General features: G+C 52.8%; 1 long non-coding RNA gene across 6 annotated transcripts in view; it reads right to left on the bottom strand.

Moving 5' to 3' along the window:
• LOC309852147 overlaps positions 1-25,826 on the bottom strand; it is a 160,777-nt gene that overhangs the window by 57,496 nt on the left and 77,455 nt on the right. Inside the window, exon 1 of one of the 6 annotated variants that reach the window (XR_014305099.1) lies at positions 6,950-7,012. The exons of the other annotated variants lie outside the window; for them this stretch is intronic. This is a non-coding gene — a long non-coding RNA (uncharacterized lncRNA). Of the gene's footprint in view, positions 1-6,949; positions 7,013-25,826 lie in introns of those variants that run through there. 6 annotated transcript variants of the gene reach the window in all.

Raw genomic sequence — 25,826 nt, forward strand, 5'->3', positions numbered from 1 at the left:
AGAGACAGAATGGATGGGCTGGAAAGGTCCAGGTGAGGAGGGCTGGCCGCAGTAAGGCTGAGCTCTCTCTCTCTCTCTGCGACTTGGGCAAGGAACGGGTTAAGTGGGACACGGGAAAAGGGGCAGAGAAGTGGCGAGGGGAGAGAGGCTGGCAGAGCCTGCATAGCGTGGAGAGGACACAAGGAGACCAGGCGATGTGCCCTGATCAGGGTATTTTTTTTTTTTTTTTTTTTTAATCCCAGTGGGAACCCATCTCTTGTCTTCCCTCCATTCTACCTGCATATCATTTACGGGGTTTAGCGAGAAACCATGGCAACAGGAAGCATGAAGAAATGACTGAAATGCTAGGAGGACACCGTGCCTCATGGGGCCCCAGTTCTGTTTTCTGGGGAACTGGATCCTTTCGGCAACAAAGAGTGAGACGCCCCACAGGCTGCTGCTGACTGTCTCCCAGCCGGATCTGACCTTTATGGGACCAACCAGCTGGCGGCAGCCATAAAGCAGGCACAATGAAGGCACAGGTTCCGAGTATCGGCCCAGCTCTGGGCACTCTGTGCCAGGAGGCTCCTGTCCCTCCTGCCAGCAACTTCCCAGGTGCCCAGTATCACCCCAGCCCCGCTCCCCTGCCAGGTCCTTCTCTGTGTCCTATAAGTAACATCCTTTGCCTCATCAAAGGATGCAGGAGAAACCTGCTCTGAACTCTGCTGCCCGGACATCTTGGTGAACCTCCACTTCCTCTGCACTCCTATCCCCATCCACACTCCGTGCTTTGAAATCCCCAAATCACAGAGCAAGGCGCTGCAGACTGAATACTGTAACCACCCCCCCAAATTCATATGTTGAAACCTTAAGCCCCAGTGTCATGGGATTTGAGGATGGGGGGTCTGGTCATGAGGGTGGAGGCCCCACGATGGTACTGGAGCCCTTGGGAGAAGAGGCAGGCGTGAGAGAGCTCTGTTCTCTCCCCCTCCCATCCCCCTCACCATGAGAGGAGAACACAGCAAGAAGGCGGCCGCCGGCAAACCAGGGAGAGAGCCTTCACCAACAACCTGACCGTGCCGGCGATCTGATCTTGGACTTCCTGGCCTCCAGAACTTGAGAAAGAAACATCGTTTCAGCCGCCAGTCTAGGGAGATGTTGTCATAGCAGCCCAAGACAAAAGGTAAAGTGTCAATGGGGGGGGGGCAGGTGTCCACTCTGCCGTCCCCAAGATTTAAAGCAATGCCTTCCATCGGAAGCCTTCTGCTGGCCACGCAAGGGGCTCTGTGCCACACCAAGTTCACTCAGCCCAAACCTGGTGGCATGAACATGAAGTCACCCCCACCCTCCAGCCCTGAACTCAATGGACATTTTCTGGATTTACTCAGTCCTGTGCAGGGGACCCCAGGCCACCTCCGATGGGCTCATCCTCTCCCCAGGAGACGGAAGACTCAGAGACCCTTGGCGATCCATGGACAGGTTTCATTATCTCTTGAATGCTCCAGATTTTACTTGTTTTCTTTCTTTCTTTTTTTTTTTTTTTAAACCTTTGGGAAGCAGTAGGAAATGGCTCTGCCCTTGCCCACAGCTTCTGCCTCTCCAGCCGGCCCCACTGCTTCTCCCCGACAGCTCTCCCCTTGGCTGCCCTCCTGGCCAGGTCCAGGAGTGTCTGGGATGAGTGCAAAGGAAAGACCCCAGCGCCCACAGGCACCCGGAGGCTGCGTGCGCCATGGTGGTCCTTGTCCGAGTGGTCACGGCCCGCGGCCAGACACCCTCGGCCCTTACGGCTCGGGCCCTGCCAACCACAGACGTCTTCAAACAGAGCCTTTGAAAAGAAGCTTTGCCTTGGTTCCACCCCTGCCACCGTCCTGGGAAACAGGGTCTACAAGGAAAATATTTTCTTAAAGTAACCCCCTGGTTTGGCGGGTTTACCTGCCATAGGGAGTCATTAATATTATTATTATTATTACTTTTAAAGAGAAGCATTTAGCTGCCCCATAAGAGCAGCCCAGGGAAAGGAGGGGAAAAGAAATGTCACCCTCTCTCTCTCTCCAGGCCCGCCTGAATTTGAGGTTTGGCTCAAAGACCAGGACGGGGCTGGCCAAGAGAAAGGTGTGGCTCGCTGAAGGACATGTCCAGGAGGCCAGCAACCGAAAACTTGAATCCCGGCTCGAACCTCACCCACCTCCCAGCCTGGACAGCCGGTGACTCACTTCACCTCTCCTGCCCTGGTGGCAGCATCCAGTAAAAGTGGGTCTCCTGACCTCACTGAGGAGCAGGGAGATTAGCTCATGTTTATAAAGCACTTTGAAGATGAAAAAGCCCGTGCCTAAAGGGGGTTATTATTATTATAACTACCTGTGGAAAAAGAAAAAAGAATGGGAATCTGTCTAATGATCAGCTCCTAGCACCCACAGAGTCAGAGGTGCAGGGAGTGGGTCCTTGTGGGCAATTATTCTGGGCAACTTATACTTGCGTCTGTGGCCCTGCGGCACCAGTTCCCAAAGTCTGGGATGGGGAACACCGTTGGGGGTGCCGGCAGACAGCATTACTCAGCGCCAAATCACAGAGGAAGGAAGCAACTCTCCTTCCTTTCTCCTGGAATCCTACCGCTGGCATTTAGGGGGACAGGGTCAGATCCGTGCCAGCTAGGTCTGTGACATCTCTCCACGTGCTCATGTCGCTTTATGGCAAAGAGAAAGATAATCTCAAAGCCAGAGGCTTGGCAGACAAGGCCACCTCCCTGGAATCTACACATCGGTTCTTGATTTCGCTGTGCTCAGTATTTCGAGATGGACTTTGTACAGGAAATCATAATGGATGCACTACATTTAATTTTAAAATAATGTTTCTTGGGGCGCCTGGGTGGCTCCGTGGGTTAAAGCCTCTGCCTTTGGCTCAGGTCATGATCCCAGGGTCCTGGGGTCGAGCTCCGCATCGGGCTCTCTGCTCAACAGGGAGCCTGCTTCGCCCCCCCAAGCCCCCCCACCGCCTGCCTCTGTGCCTACGTGTGATCTCTGTCAAATAAATAAATAAAATCTTTGAAAAATAAATAAAATAATGTTTCTTTAAATCAGAGTTTGTCACTCTCGGCCATTGGTACTGGGGAGAGAGGAGCGGTCTGGAGGCTTCTCTGCCGTGAGGGCCGTCCTGCCCATCCCAGGATGCTCACCCAGCGTCCCCAGGCCCCGTCTACTCACTAGATGCCAGCACCAACGCTCCACCCCAGGGGGGGCCACCAAAAATCGGTCTCAACATCATCCAATGTCTCCTCCCCCCACAACTAAAACCACAGCTTTTAGTTCAGTTCACTTAAACACACACCCCCCAAAACAAAAACGGCCTTAAGTAGCAAAGGCTGCACTGAAACGGCTCCAGAGCGGGAACACCTGTAACAGGGAAGCAGCTGACCCACGGGCAAGAGCTTCCACCATTTCTGGAAGTCACAAACAACAACATTGAGAAACCGTTTTCATTCCAGACCTTTCCGAGGGGTCATGCCCCGCTTATCAGATCTCCAGACTGTGGTGGCTACCTGCTTGTCACAACTGGCCTCATCGCCTGGAAGCCAGAAAAAGGACGGGATGGAGGCTGTCGCTGGGAAACAGGGGTGGGGCCCATCCCGAGAGGCTCGGCGGCCCCAAAAGGGCCTGACAAGACGCCTCCGTTCCTTCCGCCAACGCAGAAGCTGTGGCCTGGGATGAAAGGCTCCGTGATGTGTCCCAGGACAGACTCTGTCTGTAATCAAACAAGCCTAGAGCACACGGCATCCCAGGCCCTGCGTTCTCGCCAGCACCACGCGGTGCACGGCAGCAAAGGGCAGGCTGAGGACAACATCACGGCCCTCAGACTCACCGTACAGGCAAAGGGCTTACAAGCACACGCTGCTTCCAATGTGCAAACTTCAGTGGCAGCAAAGCCATAGCAATGAACTAAGGAGAGCCTGTCCCGGCAGCTGCCCAGCACGCACGAGGAAAGCCTACGCCGTCACCACCGGCGGCCCCGGCACCCACAGGCGCAGGCGGCTGGCAGCTGCTGTCACGGGTTCCTCGGTGCGGCGATCTCTGGGCATTTCACGGGATGTTTTCCTTCCCTGTCTCTCTCTCTCCCGCATGTGGCATCTGCATTCCTCAACTCCTTCTCCCGAGATCACAAGGAAGTTAAACGCCCAAACTTCCTGGTTCATGCAAAGTTAAGACTGTCAATTCCACAGACAGCAGAAAAAAAACAGTCTCATTGCGAAAATTTGGTGTCAGCTCTGCCTAAAACCCTTGTCTGTCTCAGAGGCCAGCACCAGGCATCGAAAACAAAGTCACGACTCCCAGGAGGAGCTTCTGCGAACCATCAGCAGAAAGGATCCGAGGGAGACGTGGACAGCACGTCCTCACGGCATGGGAGCCCTGGGCATCACCATCATGGAAGCAGCGGGAGGCCTCTGAGCCCTGCGCCCTGAGCATGCCAGAGGCCAGCCTGGGGAAGCATCTTTTCCTGTTCCCATTGTTCAGACAAGGAACCCAAAGGCCATGCACCCACGTTGTCTACTCTGTGATTTGGAGAATCAAACCAATGCAGGCACGTGACTGACATGAACAGGGCAACTCACAATGGTTATGCCATCCGTGGGCGATCCTATCAATCCCTCCATCAGTTCTTCCTGAGCCTGCCACAGGAGAGCCCGGATCCAGCCCTCCAAGATGCTGCCAGGTGCACAGCCAGGGTCGGATCCCTGAGAACCTTGCATCCCCACAACTACTTAGAGAGACGGCATAGGATGATGTGTGACTTGTGGCCAAAGGAGTGGCTGCGAAGTCAAAAGGAAAATCTCTGGGGACTGAGGAAGGGCTTATTTATGGAAAGCTGGGTCTGGAATGGTCAGGAAAGGACAGGCCTGCACAGAAGACCCAGGCCAGGCCATTCCTCGCAGGAACCAAGACCATGTGATAAGAACTCATGACGCTGTACCCTTGTCTGTGTTCTCTGCAACCAGGCAATGAAGCTGCTTAGTTTCCCACCATCGACTGCATTCAGAAAGCTCTCCATGGTCTCAGAAGCACGAGACATCCCCTCCAAACATGAAAACAACAACAAAAAACAGTACCTGAACTTATTTCTCTTCAGCTGTAGAAAGTAAATGATTAAAATGATCTTTTTTTAAAGTACTACGTTTCTACTTTGCTTAGAAGAGCCTCAAAAGAGCTGTCAGGTCTTCACACTCAAACCATCCCGGGGCTGTGCTGGGCCCTGGGAACAGAAAGAACAGGGCCCACCCTCAGGAAGCTTTTGGTCCAGATTGGGAGATGTTGAGGGAAGGTGAGAAATAAATAGATTTTTAAAACCTGTACTATGGGTACGTTCCAAGTCTGAGATTAAGAAGGTCACTCTCTCCTACCCCTAACATTTATCAGCCCCTCCAGGACCCTTTTGAGAATATATACAAGTCCCCGAGAAGGAATCAGCGGTTTCTCCTCATTCCCCCAACAAAGCCCAAAGAAGCTACATTTGCCCCTGAGAGAACCCATCGTCCCAGTGGCAGGACAAGGCAGGTTTTACAATGTGGTGAAAATCTCCAGTCCGCAGCCTTACGTTCTCTGGCTCATCCTGTAACAGAGAAAACGTCTCCACTCCTGGAATCTCACAGGGGCAAACCCAGTGGCATGGGAAGGAGACTTATTGTCGACTTGCGTCTCGTGCCCAAGAGCTAGGGACGACCCAGGAGTCCGTCCCCAGGAGAGAGGAGACCCAGAGTTGCGCGTGCACCCGGCTCTTTGCTCCTGCCTAGATCAGGAGTTGGGAACTCTGTGAAAGGCCAGACGCTGGCCGGGAGGCTGTGTCACAGCCACTTAACCCGGCCGCAGAGGGGAGGAGGCAGCCACAGCTAACACATAAACACAGGGGAGTGGCCGAGTCCCAATAAGACCCTATTTACAAAAACAAGTGGCTGTCAGTTTTGGCCCAAGGGCCATCATCTGCTGACCACTGGCCTAGAACATTCTTCCTCCAGATACCGACATGGTCTCTGTTCAAAGGTTATCTCCTACGGAAGCCTTTCCTGGCCACACTCAGCAGTACCCGTCATCCCTCTCTCCCTTGATCCCTCTCTGGTTTTTTTCCACAACATTTATCACTTCTGGATCTGTTTGTTGATCCACCAGCTATCCGCTTCCCCTCCAGGGATGCCAAGAGAGCTTCGGTTCTGTTTGCGCCTGGCACTTAGTAGGTGCTCAGGGACCATCTGTTGGGTGAACGACAGAGCGGCGGCCCCTCCATCCGCCCCGCCACCCAGCCCCGCAGGCGTCTCGGACTTTAGAAGGACGGAATGCTCAGAGGTCAGCCCAGTTACCAGACCACCTCCCTGCCCCAAGGGAGGCCGCCCGCTAAAGCACCCTGTGCCCATCTCTGGGGTTGTTCTCTCAATCTCTCTCTCTCTTTCAAGAATCTCCAGAGAAACCAGACAGTGAAATGCTCATTGGTAACGATCCCAGGTCATTGCTCTGTGCCACCGCTGAGAAGATCCCGTAAGCCAACAGCCTTTTCTCTTAGGCTCTGCCAACCCCTCTGGAACATTCCACAGAGGGCTCTAAGAGAGACGAGAGAAAAGAAGCAGCTCCCGGTGGCTCACCCTCCATCCACCAGAAGCCAACCTCACGGCTCTTCCGGAGACGGAGCTAATACATTTTTCAGCCAAGAATCAAACCCACCTCTCTACGTCCTCCTACTGTGGGTCGCTGCTCCCTAAACTCCAAACCGGTTTCTCAGTGCTGACACGGTGAAACAGGGAAACCTAAACCTCAGGGCTTCTCAGGGACAGGAACCTCCCCCATCACACGGCCTGGGAGCATTTGCACAGCAGAGGAGTGACTCACGGCCCAGCTCATCTCCATTGACAGATTAGGGATCTACTGTTCTGTTTCTCCCAAGGCCAGAGGGACACCAGACAGGACTGCCGTTCGCAGAAGGAAAACCATCCCACCTAGTCCATGAAGGAACCCAGCGGAAGTTTCCCCTCCAGGACAGTCTGATGGAGCCTCACTCCTTGGCTGTTCTCTTGCCGCCGGACCCGCTCCCTTTCCTGCCTCCCCGGCCTCTGCACACGGCCTGGAGGAGCCCTGGGCCGCCTCCAGCTCCAGCCCCACTCGCTCTCAAGGGAAGTCTGTGGTCACACTTTCTGTCCAACCGGTTCTATCCCTTATTTTTGTTTTAGGGACGATTATTGCCATGGTAATGTCCAGGTGACAAGGATGACAGGAGGGGAGGGAGACCGCTGTAGGCAACCCTTATCGCTTACGGAATGTCAGGAAAGCAGGGGCCTTGGGAGACGAGGAACCTGACCAGGGCTTCGTACCCGTCGCAAGACAGAACACACTAGAAAACAGCGGAGCTGGGGCCCCCAGGCAGCCTTCCGCCAAGAAAGCGCGGTCCGTCCGGCGGCCCCAGAGGCGAGCCCATCACCCCCACACCACGTTAGCTGGATGCACGTTTTCACATTCAGGAAGAGCACAGCAGGAAGGAAAGAGAAAGCAAAGGCTGTGATTAGACAAAAAGGAAAGTGGTTTTTAAATAGGATTCAGATAACGCTCCAGGATCCAAGGAGCGCCCCGGCCCGTGGGCCGCCTGTCCCCACGGCGCTGGTCATTTCTGTGTTTGCTGTGCCCACGGTGTGGCCGATCTATCTGTACCTCCAGCAGCGGGGCGGGGCGAACGAACGCAAACCCGGTTCCTGGGTATGAGCTTAGCGTCCGCAAACGGCCTCTGTGCTTCCGAGGAACTGGGCAGCCACGAAAGCAACGCCCACTCACGAAAACACGAGGAAGTGAGGAATTCACCGGGAAATCCTCCCCATCTAGGTTAGGATGAACCTCCATAGGGTCCCGTGGGGGCCAGCACACACGGACAGACTCGTGAAATAAAGAGTTTGTAAAAGATGAATATGGAACTGCTGCTGCTGCTTATTATTATTATTATTATTATTATTTTAGGGAACATTGTTCTGTTGTCAGTAAGTACGCTGCGCTAGCGAGCGCTGCCAACCAGCTACGGGGCAAGCATTACGGATCGGTGGATTCCCCGACCCAAGTCATGTCCCCCGACTCACACGCCGCACCACTGACCCTCACTGGAACCCCATCTCAGCACCTCCGGTTTTTTCCTTTAGGTGTTAAGAAAGCATACGCTAGATTCGACTGCTTCGTGGCTCTGTTATCGATGAGACACTCTATTTTTAAAGGTTTTCATATTCTTGCTACCCAAGAAGGCAGGAACAAGCCTTTTAATAGAGCATCACAGGCAAGGAGAATGGAGATTTTGTAAAAATATAAAAGAACGATTTAAGCAATGATGATGGGTCACAGTGGAAAGGGAAAGGCTCTATGGCTTCTGCTGGTCTGGGCTGCTCGGAGGGTGTATGAAGTGTGTGAGACAGAGTGCAGGGACGTGAGGCTGCTGTGAGCTCTAGTTCTTCTCTCTCAACCATCAGGGCAGTAAGGACGCCTGATGGGCCCATTTATGCGGAAAAAGCAGCAGCGCGCTCAGCCTGGGAGAAAGGAAGCAGCCTGCACAGGGCTGCCCTTGCCTTTCTGAAATCAATTAACGGTGGCCGGCCCCTCTAGCCGCACAACTCGAGTGTGCATGCCAAATGAGGAGACAACGCGGTTTAACAGGGAATGTTTCTTGCAAATCATGGGTTTGGAGCAGGGCTCTGTGGAGGGAGAGTCTAGGAGAAAAATGCTAGGATGGCTACGGGCGGGCAGGCTCTCCGTGAGAGCCATCGCCTCCCCCATGATTGTGCAGACGAGGGTTCTCACCACCCTCAATGGCCGCAGAGGCAGAAGCGAATCATGAGGTCCCAGAATGGCCAGGATGCGTCCTTTAAAACACGCACACACATGCACACACACAGACACAAGAGGGTTCAGAGTCCTATCTCTTTCGCCTGGGATTTTTCATGCCGAGGAGCTGGGTGTTACCCATGGGAACAAGTTTCTCTGGGGCCACACGTGGCTGAAACCGCCCTCCCAGGGACAACATCACGTCTCCCAGACACTGGCTCCCCTGGGAATATGCGAGCAGAGAGCCACGGCCGGATGATTCATAAGCTGAGCCCTCAGCGCATTCCCCTATGGACCTGCAGTTTCCACGACTCAGCGTCCCCTCGAGCCCATCCCCACGGCCAAGGTCACGGCCGCTGGCTGCTGCTCCAGGCCGGCCACGGTGCAGGGACGGGCACTTGCCCGGGGGCCACCTCTGCTCCATTCTTGCCTTCTCTCCTCCGTCAGAACCCGGGGAACCCGTGGGAAACATCTCAACATGAGAGGCTCTATTTGGGGACGACAACATCATCCTGGTTTTTTTGGCTTGTTTTAAAAAAGATACCACCCTTAGCTGTCAAAGCAGGCAAAGGTGTAGAACTGAAGAGAAGGCTGCTGCACCTACATTCTTGATAAAAATGGGACATTCTGGAACATACATTCTTCTAGTAACTGTCTTGGTGCACTCAGAACACCTACGAATCATAAAATGTAACTCTGTCTTCCGATTGTAATTTTTGGAAAACGACATAAATTTTGGAAAACGACTTCATGTGAGTTTCCCGACACTTGCTAATCAAGACCCCTGGCCGCAGTGTCCTCCCCGAGGGGACATAATTTGGGGTGCTCCTTGACTCTGTGCTCCCCAAACTGAAATTCTAAGACCCCAAAGAAATACTTCTGTTTTATTTCAGTTCTGCCTCTATTCTCAGTTGAAAAGTCCCAAGCACATGCAACCGGCCCCATGAGGAGTGGGGATGGGGGTCAGGGCGGGCACAGACAGACGCGCATGAAAATGACGATCTCTCTGTTGAGAAATTACAAGCTCGGCTCCAAGGTCACCTTCTTAAAATCCCCAATGATATCTTGTCAACCACAGCCTCTAAGCTTTGCTGCTTCTGGATCTGGGATTTTGTACGTTTGAGGGTCTTGGCTGCCAGAAATAAGAACAAGGTGCAAGAAGGCAGAGAACCAATACACAAATACGCATGACCGGGCGAAGAAAACGAGCTCCCCCAAGCCACGCTCTGTTTTTATCAAGTGGACCCCAACCGTAAAAAGGGGAGATGGAGATATGTTGGCCCTCCCCTCCCCCAACCGCCGCCCCTAACCCCACTGGAAACGACCCACTCAACAACCTGGGCTTTTCTCTCTTTAAGGGGACGTCTGAGAACACACAGCTCTGCAAACACTGGCAGCCCATACGCGATCCCGAAACTCAGAGCCTGCGTCTGAGCTACGTCACTGTAGAATTTCCAAATCTCCAACCTGGTTTTCGCTTCCCTTAGTTTAACGTAGCAAAGCTTTATCGACTTTTCTGATTCCTCGTGGGCTTTCTTCCAAAGTGCATGAAGGTTTCTGATTGTTGCTGAGTGCCTACACCTACCCGCCTTGTTTAAATAATCCCCAATCTAGAACAAGGATCAGCCAGCTTTCTACCAAGGGCCAGACAGCAAATATTTCCAACTCCGCCGGCTGTACGCTCTCCATTAGGACACTCACTTCTGCCTTGGTAGCCACAGAGCAGGCACCGGCCAACGAGCAAACCAAAAGGCACGGCCGAGTTGCAACAAAATTTATGGATGTTGAGATTTAAATTTTGTATCGTTTTCATGGGTTGGATTCTTACTTAGCTCATGAGGTGCCCGGAAACAGGTGGCACGTTGGTTTGGGCCCATGGAAAAGGAAACCCTCTGTGAATTCTTTCTTTTGAAAAGCAATATAATAACGATGATGGGAATAGCGAACATTTATGGAGCGCTGATTAAACAGAAGGCGCCCACAATACTTGTTCTCACTCTAGTATTCTAACACCCAAGGTAGGTAGGGTTGTGTAGATGGCGAAATTAAGTCTTAGAAGAAGACAGGTAATGGGTCAAGTTCACGTAGCATGGATGTTCACCGGTCAGAAATCTCACTACGGCCGGAGACAAGGAGGCGTTCCTCCAGCATCCCTAAGCAACAGAATGTATTGAGGAGGACGTGATGAAATGCCAGTTGCCTGGGCTTTGTAGGACTAGTTCAGAAAAGTCAGAGCCATGGGTGGGGGTGCAGGGGGAACACCCATCCACTTCCTGTACCAATTCCTTCTCCAACATTCTTCCAGCAGCAGAGCTTGAAGGGGCTCTGGGAATCAGCCAGCATCAAGGTGAGGGATGAGGGCGGTGCATTTTACAAACGAGGTACCGCTTGTACAGTGGCCCCCAGAAAACAGTGCAGTCGAGGGGACTGCAGCCCATCGCAGGTGACACGAGCCCATGGCAGGTCACGGCGTTCAGCTCTAGTGGCTGCACTGGCTCACCAGTCCCCGAGGTTCTACACTCGGATCCCCAGAAGTTGGATTTGCTCACATGCAACTCCCCACAGGAGGCTTCCGCCTTCTGGACACTCTGGTCTCCCCAATATCCCTGCTTTCTGCCTGCCTGCCCATAGCCAGCCTCCCTCTGCTGAGCTGGATGCAAATCACCCTTAGGGCCAGCCTCCCTCTGCTGCCCCCCAACACCCCCCTCCCGCCAGAATTCCATGCCAAAGGACGTGGGGACAGGGAAGAGAGCTGGGTGGCTGCTTGCGCCACCTTTCAGGGCTGCTGCCTGATTTCTTCTCTAGCCTGGGCACCAAGGCATCTCTGGAGGAAGAGCGTTGCCTGCACACCCAGCAGAGCCGCTGGAAAGCCTCGGATCCTGGACAGACGAGAGAAGCCAGAGAAAGCCGGCTGCTGGAGCAGGGCGCTGCCTCGCAGACACACACACGCTGGTTTCCTAATCCCTGGGCCTTCAGGAACAGGAGGCCCCAGCCGCTGCCGCAGCACTGCTGCAACAGGCCAAAGGGGCGGGGCGGGAGGCGAGCTTCTCATTATGTAAAACGCTTGGCTCCTTCCTCTTTCTCTGCATCCTGCTAGCAATTTTGTATCCGGTTTGGGAATTCCAGGAACATCTGCAATTGTCTTCTGCCCAACCACACATGTGCAAGCCGGGCTTGGTCGTGTTCCTACCTGCCGGCGCCCTGTCATTAGCTGAGAGCTGAGAGCTGCGCAGGGAAACACAGCAAAGCCCAGCCGGCACCCACACCTGCGGGGCTCGCCGTCCCTGCCTCACCCGGCTCCGGTAGGGAGAATCGCCGGGGCACAGAGGGCTCGTTCGAACAGCCGAGGTCCTCGGACCAAACACACGGGACCTTTTTCACACAGGACTCCCCCTCCTCTCCTGGGCCTCTGTAGGCAGGTTAGCCTTTGTGCAGGCGAGGTCAGGGCAGGCCAGGTGGAAACGAGTGAGGGGCAGCGGAGGTCAAGGACAGGCATCCGCTCGGGCCAGGCGCACCGGGGGCCTCGGCTCAGATCAGGGAGTGACTCCTTGGGCTGTGAGCTCCCCACCTGCAAGAAACCATTATCTTGGGAGTCAGCTACCTCTTCTCACTGTTTGGGCCTCAATCTGTAAAATGGGGTAAAAACAGTGCCCACCCCCGTGGATTAATGAACTAAATGAAGGACGCATGGGACGCATCTGGAAGAGCCCATGGCCCAGAGTTCCCATGCAACGAGGGGTTACGGACATTTCTTACCATGCCCAGTCCTCGTCCCGACTATGAGGCCCTGTTCCGCCACCGCCACCCTTACACTCCCAGTATCCCCGCGCCCCTGCACCCTTTGCTCTACTCCCTTCATAATTTCTCTGTTCAGGGGCTTATCTGCCACCATCAGTCGCTGGCTAGGCTCCCAAAGCAAGGAACTCCATACGTGCGATTCTCCCGGCATTATCTGATGCAGAGAAGGAACCCAGGAAATGCTTAAACAACTAAACCACTACCTTGGGCCTCTCTTCCTGACTCTGAAACCCCACCTCCAGGGCCCAAGTAGACATCTTCCCAAGTACACCATGCGGGCAGTACCAGAAACTCCCTGTAACCCCTCCTGGGCTCTCTATCCTGGCTTCCTTGTCACACCCAGATCTTGGCACACAGAAGACACTCAATAAATGCAAATGAAATAACTCGAGAAATCATGGGGACTCACCCATTTGTTCAGGGTTGGGCTTACATTTTTGACATCATCTTGGATGATTCCCTCTCCCCCCTCTCCCACAAGACTCCCGGTTCCCACGTTGTCGATTTCACCCACCGCCAAGGTCACCTGTTCCATCACCTCCTTGGTCCAACACTGCCGATCTCTCTTCCCAGCCTCACAGTCCAGGGACCAGCTCTTTGCTCACCAGCCATCCCTCCCTCCATCCTGCTGCCAAGGGGGCGCAGGTAAAGTCAATCCCCCGCTCAAAAGCCTTCCTGATTCTGCAAACTCCCACGCCCAGCCGTTGAGCTCCTCCTACTTTTTGACCCCATCTCCGCCTCCCGGGTCCTCCGGCTGCGTCCAGCTGCGGGGAAGCCCTGCCTTGACCCACCTCTGGCCCCAGGCTCTACGCAAACCGCCACCGGAAATGGCTGTCTTTGCCTCCCGACTCCAGCTCTGCTGTCAAAGCCGGGGACCCTCCACGGCCTCCTCAGAACTGTCCTTGCTCTGACAACTTCCTCGACCTCTCCTAGGCACTCCTGCCTACCTCGGTCTTCCACCGACGTCCTTGGCTCGCTAGCCCACTGCATGTGTGCTATGCCATGTGTTGCACCAGTCGGCCGGCCCCGGGAAGATGGGAACCAGACCTCACACTTCTGGGCCTGGAGGAAATACTCTGCCCATAGCAGCCACTCGGACAGTGCGAGCGTAGATGTTTATGAGGATATATAAATATTCTTTTCTTTTCCTCGCGCAGCAACCGCTGGCCGAGGCTCTGAGCCCCTTACAGGTGACCGCCTGGGAGGCAGCGATGCTCCCCTTTGCTCTCAGTGAGCAGGTTCCACACCTGTTAAGGATCTGCCGTGGGAGCCTGGCGAAGGGCGGAAAACGCCTTCCCCGACCCGCTGGTCCCCCCTTCAACTGCCACAGTCAAGCCTTCCATCTAGCTGACTTGGACGCAAGATTTTGTTTCCACGAAGGGATTAGGCGGATACGAATTTTTCAAAAGCTACTAGGGCACCTGGGTGGCTCCGTTGGTGGAGCGTCTGCCTTTGGCTCAGGTCACAATCCCGGTTGTCCTGGGATGGAGACCCGCGTCAGGCTCCCTGCTCCGCGGGGAGCCTGCTTCTCCCTCTCCTCCAAGCTCCTGCTCTCTCTTGCGTGCTCTCTCTCTCTCTCAAAAATAAATAAATGGAATCGCTAATAAATAAATAAAAATTAAAAACTACTAATCTACTCCAGCCGGTTCACCTTACACAAGGGAAGTGAGACCAAGAGAGAGGCGGTGACCTGTGCAAGGACACAGGGCTACTGGTGAGCGGAGGGCAGATCGGTCTCCAAACTGGCCCGTGCACCTGCCCCTGCCAGACACGTCCACCTGGGAGAGGGTCGCGGGAGCACACCCACGGCCACCGCCACGGCCCCGAGGCTCCCACCCTTGTCTCCACCTCGTCTCCCTCGGTGGGTGACTCTAAAGGTCTCAAACCCAGGAACGGGCGCAACACAGACACGAGAGAAGCTGGCGGAGCCTAAGGGTGAATCAGGAGGCCGGGGAGCTGTGACAGGCCCCAGGAGGTGCACTGCGGAGCACCCCGAGACTACGCTCAAGGGAGAATCCTGGCTCCGTCCTCAAGTGCCTCGCTCTACCTGGTAAAGCCGGAGATCCGAAATTTCACACGAAACACCCACAACTGCAGTATCAGCGACTAACCCAAACCTTCGTGGCAACGAGGTACAAGTAAAAAAGAAACACACCCGCGCCCAGGTCTCTGGGGCCACAGACGGCTGCATTCTGACTCCTGATGCAGAGAATCCAGCAAGACGAGGGGAACCCAGGTCTGAGACTGTGAGGTCTTAACGATCTTTGGGTCTGAGAGAATAAAATCTAGTATAAAACGTGACTTCTAAAAGTGAGGCCATTTCAACATCCCCTGCCTGTGTCCGTAACGCCCGTGTGGCGGCTTGGGATGGAGGGCGTCTGGAGAAAACACACAGTAGAAGCAAACCGGCCATGTTTTTCTAATAAAACTCTTAAAACGTGCCCCATAAGTAACGGCAGTTCTGAGTACGGAGTAATAACGCCACAATAAATTAGGAAGAGGAGCCCCAGCGGCTCGCAGCCCGAGGGGGGTCTCAGTCAGAGCGTCCTAAGCTGCAGACAGACATCAGCAGGACAGACGACCCTTGCCACCAGAGCCACGGTCCCCCCCCCCCCACTCTCCTCTGCGTCCCGTCCATAAAACAAGGTGATTTACGGAGACACGGGGAGGACCTTCGCTTCCCCTCTGCAGAATTTATTTGTCTTTAATGGCTTGCCGGGCCTCCCCTTCCTTCTAATCTCTTCCTCTCCCACCTCTGCTCTCTCCTCCGCCAAGGGACAGCCGGCGTGGCAGGGCGGCCCAGCAAAATGGTTCAAGAACAAAAGGGACAGGCTGAGCGGGCAGGAGAGAAGGCGGCCTCAGCCTGAAAGGGGCTGGCCTGGCAGATGTGGGCTGAGGGTCCCACCTGGCTTTTATTGGGGAAAGAACTTATTAAAGAGACTAATTCCACCTGGAGTGAAACACTGGAACGCAGCAGACGGGGGGGGGGTGCGGGGAGCTCGGGGGATGCGCGAACGGGTCCCCCTTAAAGGAGACACAAATGATTTCAGCTCCTTGGACACAGCTCCAGGGATAATAGGGACCAGGATCTGTAATCGGACCATCACTACCATGACTCAAAATTCGTCCCCTTGCTGGCTCCCACACAGGTCTGGTCTTTTCCAGGAAGCAACTGCTCTGAAGCCAGGAGGCCAGAGGTGAGAAAGTGAACGAAGGTCTTGGAAAGGACACACCTGCCGGGGAAGGCCCCCGCCTGAGACTGGGGTAAGGTCTCCACAGGGGGAGACTAAAAAACCCCCCAGTCCAGGTAATTAGACACTTGTCTGTCATACTTCTCAAAGCTCCTTCACTGACATGAGTTCATTTGATCCTTGGAAGAGCTCTGCTAGGGCAGCCGGACTCCACTTCATGAAGGAGGGGCTGAGGCCCAGAGAGGTCAGACGGACTTGCCCCAGATCACAGAGCTAGCTCATGAAAGATCCTCTCAGCCCAAGTCTGGATTTATTCCTCTGTTCAGTACACCCAGCAAAGTAGTTTGGGGGGACAGGCCAAAAAAAAACATTTTTTTTTTCCTAACCAAGAACAAATGCAAATATTCACCATTAAAATTTAGAAAATCTACAGCTCGGGCACCTGGGTAGCTCAGTGGGTTAAGCATCTGCCTTCGGCTCGGGTCACGATCTCAAGGTCCTGGGATCGAGTCCCACATCGGGCTCCTTGCTCGGCAGGGAGCCTGCTTCTCCCTCTGCCTCTGCCTGCCTCTCTGCCTGTGCTCTCTTGCTCTTTCTCCCTCTGTCTCTGACAAATAAATAAATAAAATCTTAATAAAAAAAAAATCTACAGGTCAAATTGATTTCTGCAAAGCCCATCTCAGATGACACTGGGACAGAAGCCACCAAGCGTGTATCTGGCTAAATCTCATTTTTCTTTTTCTTCTCAACAACAAGAGAGGTTTTCCCTGCTCAGCACTCCAGATGTACGTTGTCTCCCTTCCCTTCAGGCCCCAGACGTCTTTCCATCTTCCCAACAGCTACACAGGGAGGGGAGACGTGAGCAGGGGAGTGTCAGATGTGACGGACTCTGGATTTCCCGAGACTTGGTCAGAAACCCGCTGCATCAACTCCAGACAGCTCCTCCAGGAGGAGACTCCTCTGGGTGGGGCCAACAGAGGGTCAAGATGGCCCTGTGGTCTTCAGGGTCCACACCTAGACCCAGGATATATCCACCCTAGTGACAGACACCAGAGGCCACCAGACGGAGTGGCCAAGGAGTGGAATGCACTTTCCGTTCCTGAAGAGTCCACGGCTATGTCAACTGTGAGAAGGTCACGGAACCGGGGATGGTCTGGAGGAAGACAGGTTCCAGACCAGGTGGCCCGGCACAAGGCTTCAAAGGTTCCACCGCTCTGAGTACACGTCAAGGGTCAACCGGCACATCGGGCTTGGTAGACCAGGAGGCTGATTCCCTCACCAACCCCTTTCTCTACATGGACCTCTAAGCAAATCTTGTGGGCTGGCTTTGACCTTCCCGAGAGCTGTCCTTGCGGGATCCAGGCAGGCACCGTCCCTGCAATGTCAGGGAAGGCTGGTTCATTATCTAACAGGGCCGCCCACCCTTCCCCCAGGTACCCAGCCTGCACCCAGTAGTACCGTCAGGAAGCCCAGGAAGCCCTAGAAGGTGTTAGCTGATAAGCAAGGCTGTAATTTACAAGCCTCAGTGTAGACAGCCCCTCCCAGGGACTTTTGAAAGGTTATTTCGGGGAAAGCAGTCTTAACAATCCAAAGGAAAGACGATCTGACCTAGGGTCTCTCAACCTTGGCACTGCGGGCCGCCATTTTAGGTTGGAGCATTCTTTACTGAGGGGACAGCCTTGTGCACTGTAGGTCATTGAGCAGCTCCCCCAGCCTCCACCGACTGGATGCCGGGAGCCTCCCCTTCCCTCTAAGCTGCAGCAATCAAAAGAGGTCTCTGAACATTGCCAAAGATCCCAGGAGTTGAGGGGGGCCAGGCAAGACCACCCCTGGCTGAGACCACTGGCCTAATGGTGGGGGCAAGGGGAACTCGGAAGTGGGGGGCCCATCAAATCATACTACCTGGGGACACCATCTGATGAGGCGTATGTGTAAAAGTCTGACCACAAGGCATTCTGGAAACCTCAAGGTGATACCGGCAGGGAGGACGAAAGGGCCTTCTCCATCAGGAGAAAAAGCAAGGGCGAACTCGGCTTGCCAGAGCACTCCAGCTGCGTCGGGGGCAGAGGGGTGAGACGCTGTGGAGTGAGAGCTGAACAGAGGCCTCTCCGAGAAGCCAAGGGCCACTTCTAAAATCCTCACCTCATAAAGGAGATGACTTGTCCACCATCGCTCCTTCCCCCTCTCCCGACGTGTCCCTCCGTCCCTTCTACAGGACGGTCTGCTGAAGGCTTCTCATCAGTATGGGAAGAAAGAGGCATCTAGAAAGGCCTACGCTCGCTGGTTTTCACGTACCTGGGCAGGTGCCCGTTTGGCCCCTGAAATGATCCTGGAAGCTGGAGCCAAGCTAGGACCCTGCTCAGGATGCTGAGAAAACAGAGTTTCGAAAGGGATGGGGGGCGGGGAGGGGGGGGGCAGGCTCCCAATTAATTGAGAAGACGCAGCCCTGCCACGCTTGAGTTAGACGGCCCAGCGGAATGTAGGGCCCTTTGTGCTCCTTCGTTTGAAACAAAAGCCAGCAGAGTGGGCTACAAAGGGGCCAGGGGGAGAGGAGAGGGAAAACCCATGGCTTCCTGTGAATGGACCCTGTTTGCGAGAGACGGGGGCGCTCCAGGCGCAGGGGCCTGTCAAGGCAATAATGAGCATTTGTGGATAAAGTCTGTCCACATACGTCTTTAAATTCATTTTCTTTTCTTGTTTGTGGAGAACGGTTTCTTTCCCAAATTTAACTGCTTAAAACTTCCTCTCCAGACCCGCACTGTCCAGTCCAGACGCTCCCCAGTTGATGGGCCACTGGAAATGGGGTAAGTCCAAGCTGAAATGGGCTCTAGGGTAAAATACACACCAGATCTCCTAGACTTCGTATGAAAAATAAATAAATAAATAAAGTAGCGAAAACAGAAACAAAAATTTGGGAACACCTGGGTGGCTTAGCCGTGAAGCATCTGCCTTCAGTCAGGTCATGATCCCGGGGTCCTGGGACTGAGCCCCGCATCGGGCTTCCTGCTCAGTGGGAAGCCTACTTCTCCCTCTCTTACTCCCCCTGCTTTTCCCTCTCCCACTCCCCCTGCTTGCGTTCCCTGTCTCGCTGTGTTTCTCTCTGTCAAATAAATAAAATCTTTAAAAAAAAAAAAAACAAAGTAAAATAAAATAAAGTAGAACATCTCACTAATAGGTTCCTTTTATATCAACTGCATGCTGAAATGATAAAATTGGGGATATATTGGATATATATATAAAACGTATTATTAAAATCGACTTCATCCATTTTCCTGTCCTCCTTTAAATGGGGTTACTAGAAAGTTTACAATGACATACGGAACTTGGGTTTTACTTCTATGGGACAGTCCTGCCCTAGGCTAATGGCTCTCAGTTCCTGCTCTCTCTCTCTCCTACCTTACCTCCTCTCTGGCTCACAGAGCTGCCTCAGATTTTCTGGATCCTTTTGAAGAGTCTATCAATCTTAATTCATTTGCCAAAGACATTCGAGATGTCTTCTGCACGTACCGCACTAAGCTGGGATCTGTGGGGGACCCGAAAATGAATCAGACTCTTGAATTGGGGGCCAAGGCTCTGAAGGGCCTGGCTTACCCCTTTAAGAAGTGAAGTCGAGAGAGCCAGCTGCGGGGAACCCACCAACACAGAAACTGCAAACGCCCTTCCCTTCCAGGCTTGGCCGCCATGTTGGACCAGTTCCATGTGGGCAGCTGGCGAAGCGAAGTTTTTACTTTCAACACACAAGTGGCTTTTCTGGTTCTTCTCTCCCCCTGGTGACACTAACCCCACCACCCGTTGTCTCTCCCTATACCACAGCTTTCTCTTTTCCTTCCTCATCTGACACAGGGATCGTACATCTTGGAGAAAAGAACCTGTGTTTGAGGACAGAGTGTTGTAGCTCTTTGTCCCCCAAGCTGACCCCGTCCCCGGCTGAGGGCTTCAGTTTGTCAAGCCACGGAAGGCCCATGAAGAGCAATGGGAGAGGGTCGAGAAAAGGCATCCATCATCCCAACCCACCGCATGGACCGGGAAGGCTAATTTTCATCCAGAAAGGACATACATCAGTGATCAGTGATCGGTACCATAACTCCAGCCAGCATTCTCGAGGGGAGCAATTCTGACCCCTCCAGCGGGCATGTGGCAATGTCTGGAGTCATTCCTGATGATCATAACTGGAGAAGGGGACACTGCCGGCGCCGAGTGGGCAGAGGCCGAGGGATGTGGCTAAACATCCTATGACACGAGAAGAGAATTATCTGGCCCAACAGGTCAATGGTGTTGAGGCTGAGAAACTCTGATCTAGAATATGGAGGAGGCGAGTATCCCCCCCCCCCCCCGCCACCGCCACCATGGCCAAGCCAGAGCTTGCTTTCATCTCTGGCATCAGCAAGCATCCCTCCTCCCTCAACACCACCTTCCAACAAACACACCTGGGAGCAGATCCAGGAAAACCTGAAGGATCAGGGCAAGAAGAACAACCGGGAGAAGAAAAACAGTCCAAACATGATTAAATAAATTAGCGCCGCTAATTACCAGGGTTCTAACTTAGCACCTGGAGCAACAGCTGGGGTTGCACAGCATTGAGCAAATAGCATCCCCAACTCGGGCCGACTCCGGGCATATAGACGTGCTCCTCCCCGCCTTCCTCTGGCAGAAGAGGTGCCTGAGAAAAGACGAAGCAATAAAGTCTTGGGGCGGAGTGGCCGCCCTCTGGAGGTGGGTTCAATGGCACGGCCGCCTCTGCCACACCTACACACCCCAGCAAGGACGTTCCCGGAAGAGCAGGTTCCTCAATGCAGTCGCATCTCCTCCTAGGCTGAGGTCCCAGCAGCTTCCCAAGCTGCTGACGTCTGCAACTTACCCGGCCTCCTGCCTCCGTGAATATTGTCACCTTCACGCTTGGGAAGCGTCCGGACAGAAGTGACTGCCCCCTCTCCCAGCCTCTGCTTTCACTACTTCTCTGCTCTGTTCCTCTGGGCCTGACAGTATTTTCTCTGGAAGAACTGTTATTCGTTCTACGAGGTACTCCCAAGGCCCGGTGTCTCGCTACTGTGATTCCCCCGGCCGGGTCGTAAAGTCTAACTAGATGCCCACTGAATGTGGGAGACTCACTAGGCCACCCAGACACCGTTGCAACATGCAGGTCTCCAGTCCCCAGGGCTGCTGCCTCCCCGTCACCACAGAAACGCAGCTGTGTCACAGCCACACGGCTTATAGGTAAGAAGCACCAGGACTCTGGTCTGGGGTTAGGTCTCATTTTGATTTAAAAGCTGCTGTTGGGGACACTTGGGTGGCTCCATGGGTTAAGCTTCTGCCTTCTGCTCCGGTCATGATCTCAGGGTCCTGGGAACGAGCCCCACATCGGGCTCTCTGCTCAGGGGGAGCCTGCTTCCTCCTCTCTCTCTGCCTGCCTCTCTACTTACTTTTGATCTCTGTCTGTCAAATAAATAAATTAAATCTTTTAAAAAATCAAAAATAAATAAAAAATGACATTGGAGGGATTTTCCCAGAGTGCACACTTTACCGGGTCGAACTGTGGCCCCCAAAAGATATGACTACATCCTCAGAATCTACGCTTATGTCCTTGTTTGGGAAAACCACTTACAGATGGAATTATGTAAGGATCTCAAGACCAGATCATCCTGGATGGCCCGGGGGGGGCCCGGAATCCAGTGACAGGTATCCTTACAAGAGACAGGGGGAGGGAAAGACAGACACGCCGAGGAGAAGAACGCGTGGAGATGGAGTCAGGGATTGGAGCGACGCTGTCCCAAACCAAGGGAAGCCCGTGGCCACCTCAAGCCGCAAGAGGCCATGGGGGATGGTTCCCTAGAGCCTTCAGATGGAGCCCGGCCTTGGTCCCATCTTGCTTTTGGACTTCTGGCCTCAGAACCGTGAACAGTCACTTCTGTCCGGACGCTTCCCAAGCGTGAAGGTGACAATATTCACGGAGGCAGGAGGCCGGGTAAGTTGCAGACGTCAGCAGCTTGGGAAGCTGCTGGGACCTCAGCCTAGGAGGAGATGTTCTTCCTGCTGTTTTGTCCAGTTGGAGGCAAGTTGTTCCAGCAGCCCTAGGAAAGGGAGGAATGCACAGCCAACCCCACTTCTCATCAACCATGTTGCCCACAAATGCGGCTTTTTTAGCACAAAACATGGCATTCTGGGCTTGAGTTGTGAGTGCATTCATTCACACTCTTATTAAACCTCTGCTCTGCCCTAACACACCTCCTTGGCATTTCCATCACAATAGTCCTTCCTGAACCCTCCACATAACCCTCTCACCCCTTGCCCTGTCCCTCCACGTCCTTATTGCTCAGCAGCATCATACTTTGACAGCATGTGGTTGACACAGCACCCCCCATCTGAATGTATGTCTCCTAAGGGCAGAGGACAGTTCTGCTTATTGACCCTTAAGACTCCAGGAAGGAGAGTGTGTAGAACATAGTAGATTCTTTAAAAAATTGGGTGGGATGAATAAAATCATAGTCCTCGTCTTCAAAAGCAGAGAAAGTCTAGAATGTTCTACTATATTTTCATTCCAGAGCATTGTCTGCAAATATAAAGTCTTCCTGCACCCTCCCTTGGGTTACCATGGACTTTTACACATATCACGCTGGCTCCATGAGTTAGAAGTCCATCATGATTTGTCTTTGGAAAAAATGGGATTTTTCTCCGAAGGGAAATTCCTGTGCTCCTGTTGGCTAAAGCATATTGCCTAAAATGCCCCTAAATTTTTAATGAGTGACCACTTTTTTGTGGGGGTGGGGTTTTTTTGTTTTTGTTTTTATTTTTGTTTTTTGCATCCCCCATTGCTAGCACTTTCTTCAAGACATACATGTGGAGACACACAGGGAGTGATGACTTGGGATGCCTCAACATGCAGACATCATGCTGCCTGGCAGGCCAGTGCTCCCCTGGGCAGTCAGTGGCTTCCAGGAGGTGGTTGCCACCAAGGCCACGTTCCTGACACACCTGAGGACATTCGTGACTCTGAAGTCACAATGAGAAGTTCTAGCTGGACCTCCTCTTTAGGAACGCTGAGGTCCAAGGATCCTCTGTGTAAATGCATTACAGCATTTGGTCAACAGGCCGTTATTGTTCAGCTCAGCCCAGATGAGTGCAAAAGGACCTTTCATAACAGGTGAGCTCTGGTCTCTCTGGAGGGACACATGAGGCCATCCTTATTCACACTTCTTTCAGACATTAGTTCTGCAAGTAATAGCACGGAACTTTTCAGGGCAGGATAATAAGTAAACAGAAGTCTTTCAGGTTTTGAGGCAGGGGGCCTTAATAGGAAGGGAAACAAAACAAAACACAACAAAACAACTGGAGTCACAGGGGAATTTGAAAATCAAAAAAACAAAAACCAAAAAACTCTGTCCTTCTAAACAAAGCCAAAATATTCTTAGTACTTCCATCTGCATTCTTCTGGCTCTTTCTTCTAAGCTTTCCATCAAAAATAGCCCATCACTGTTGTGTTACTCTGGCCCAAGGACCGTGCTGGGAAAGGAAATCTACCCTTAAGGGGCAGAGAAGAGAACAAAACGTCCTCAATGTGCCAGAATAAGAAAGCTCATTAAAATGGTTTCAAATTTACACTGCAACTAACTTTAAAACAACAAAACCCAAAACCAAAAAACAACCACTTGTCGAGTTTTGGTGAAGTATCAGAGCATATCCACAATGATCCAAAAAGTTACAAATATTCTTACATGTCTGGCTGCAGCTGGATTTTTCTACCCGTCTACACGTGTGCCTTCAGACTGAAAACTCAGAAGCAAGTCCCACAATCCAGTCAGACAAGAGGGAGCTTAGCAAAGGCAGGAAAAGAGGCCACTCTTCCTGGTTTTTTTGTTTCGGGAAATACAGTTATTGTTCATAAAAAGATTATAAGGCCAGCATGCAATGTATGATTGCATTGTTTATTATTATTATTATCATTATTTTCATTATGCCTGTATTATTGTCATTTTTCAATGAATAAACAACTTTTAAAGATTTCTCAGTTTTCATTACAAATACAGTCAATATCGGTAAGTACGAACCACCATACAACAAAAGCTCTTTGGGCTCTCGGAAACCTATGAGTAAGTCCTAAGACTAAAATGGAAGAACCAGGGCTGTAGATGAATATGTCACGATTTCACTAAGGAGGAAAGGAAAAAAAAAGAAACAAAAACCATCAACGATGATGGCAAATACCAGCGAATTTATCTTGTCTGGGTTCCTCCTCTACTTCTTTCTGTAACCACATGGTGCAGACCACGCGTAAAGACAAGAGGCAGAGCATTTCTCCAGCTCCTATGGGCGATACTGTCTCCATAATGCATAGAACCATAGTTAGACCATGCCTTGGGTTTAGGTCCAGAGCAACGGTTCCTAAAATGAAATTTATTTTCCTGTGGGAAGTGGGGGAAGCATTAAGTTCCCGAAAACCAGTAACAGCAATATTGGATCATTTTGATGAAAACTTTTTTTTTTTTTTTTTTTTTTTTTTTTTTAAGCCACAGGGGAAAAAAAAGTAGCCAAGTCCTAACGCTAAACCCAGGCTGGGTATGGGGATTTCTACCACAATAAGAAGGTGGAGGACTAAAGCCTGAATTTGTGGACCCTCTGCAAACAGGGAAAATCATCCTAAATAGCGACGCTCCCATAGCCTTAGAAGATGCCTAAAGAAGAATGACTTAAAAAGAAACCTGCCTGGTCTTGGGTCACCTGGCTCTTTCTGGGTGGCCCTTCCAAGTAACCACCCCGGGAGATTTCTGCTTCTGCAGCCGCAGAAAAGAAGCTAATGAGCATTTCCCAGGGAGCAGTGAGAACGGGCGTGCTAAAGCCCAAGGTGGTTGGTTCTGAAGAATTTCTGGAATGGGCATCCTGGAATTCAGAAGCTCCGGGGACCTCTCCAGCCACGGACTCTCCTGCATGGAGGTCCTCCCGGAGCCTAGTTCTGAAAACGGTTCCAGTTGACATGCAAGTGACCAGAGCATCCCAACCTGTCCACCCCCCACAAGCCGCCCCACCTGTGGGCTCGGCCGCCCTGCCCGGAGGCTATTTCCTGGGCAGACCCCAGGCACACAGGCCCCTTCTGAGGTTTCTAAGCCGCCTCTAGCAGGTCCACACGGCTCCCTCGGGCTGCATAATTAGCGGGCTTTGGGCCACCATGCCCGGTCTGCTGCGGTTCCCCACGCCCAAACACAGCCCTCCAGCCCCCTCCTCACTGGCGCCACTTCTGCCGACGCCTCGCACACATCCCCCCCCCCACCAACCCTGAGGCCACCTCGCCAACCGTGGGTCCCCGCATGGCCCCCGCCGCCGCCACCCTCACACCGACACGCTCCCTAATCCGCTGGCAAACGCAGAGCTAGTCTACAAAGCCCTCCTGTCACCACCTCAGAGCCCAACTTAGTCTCAACCCATTGAGAGCCTTTTCAAAGCTATGGTGGGAAGAAGGAAAATGCAAGGACGACAAGAAAGGCTCATCTCTCATCTGTTTTCTGTCCTCTCTGTCTCTTTCCCTCTTTCTCCTTCACCCCCACCCCGGCCCCAGCCCCCCAGTGAAAATCACAATCCCACCGCTGGAAGGTAATGTCTTAGGAGGTCATTTCTTCTATCCTCCTGCTTTGGGGCAGGACTGTCCTCAACATAAACATGCAAAATTGCTGTCCGGCTCTAGAAGGCCAATGCCACAGCCAACTTCCTTTCTACACGTACCTGGGCTGTGAACCCAGGGTCAAGCTCATACCCGTGCTCTTGACAAGCAACATGAAACATACAACAGAACACCCTCACGGTCTCCACGCCCACCGGGGACACTCTCCGGGGCCGCGTGGACACCCCACTCCCCACCCAAGCCATCACGAAACCCTCTTCTAATGAGCCTGGAAAAGGCAAAAGTGAACGCACCGGGACCAGAGGAGCACACCCGTTCTTTGTGTTCCAAAGTTTACTTTCAGCTTCAGCAAGCGAAAGGATTTTTTTTTTAATATAATAAAAAAAGTTATATGACTTTAATTAAATGCACTTATTAAAAGGGTGA

The sequence above is a fragment of the Mustela nivalis genome (assembly GCF_964662115.1).
Source record: "Mustela nivalis genome assembly, chromosome: 17".
Classification (NCBI taxonomy): Eukaryota; Metazoa; Chordata; class Mammalia; order Carnivora; family Mustelidae; genus Mustela; species Mustela nivalis.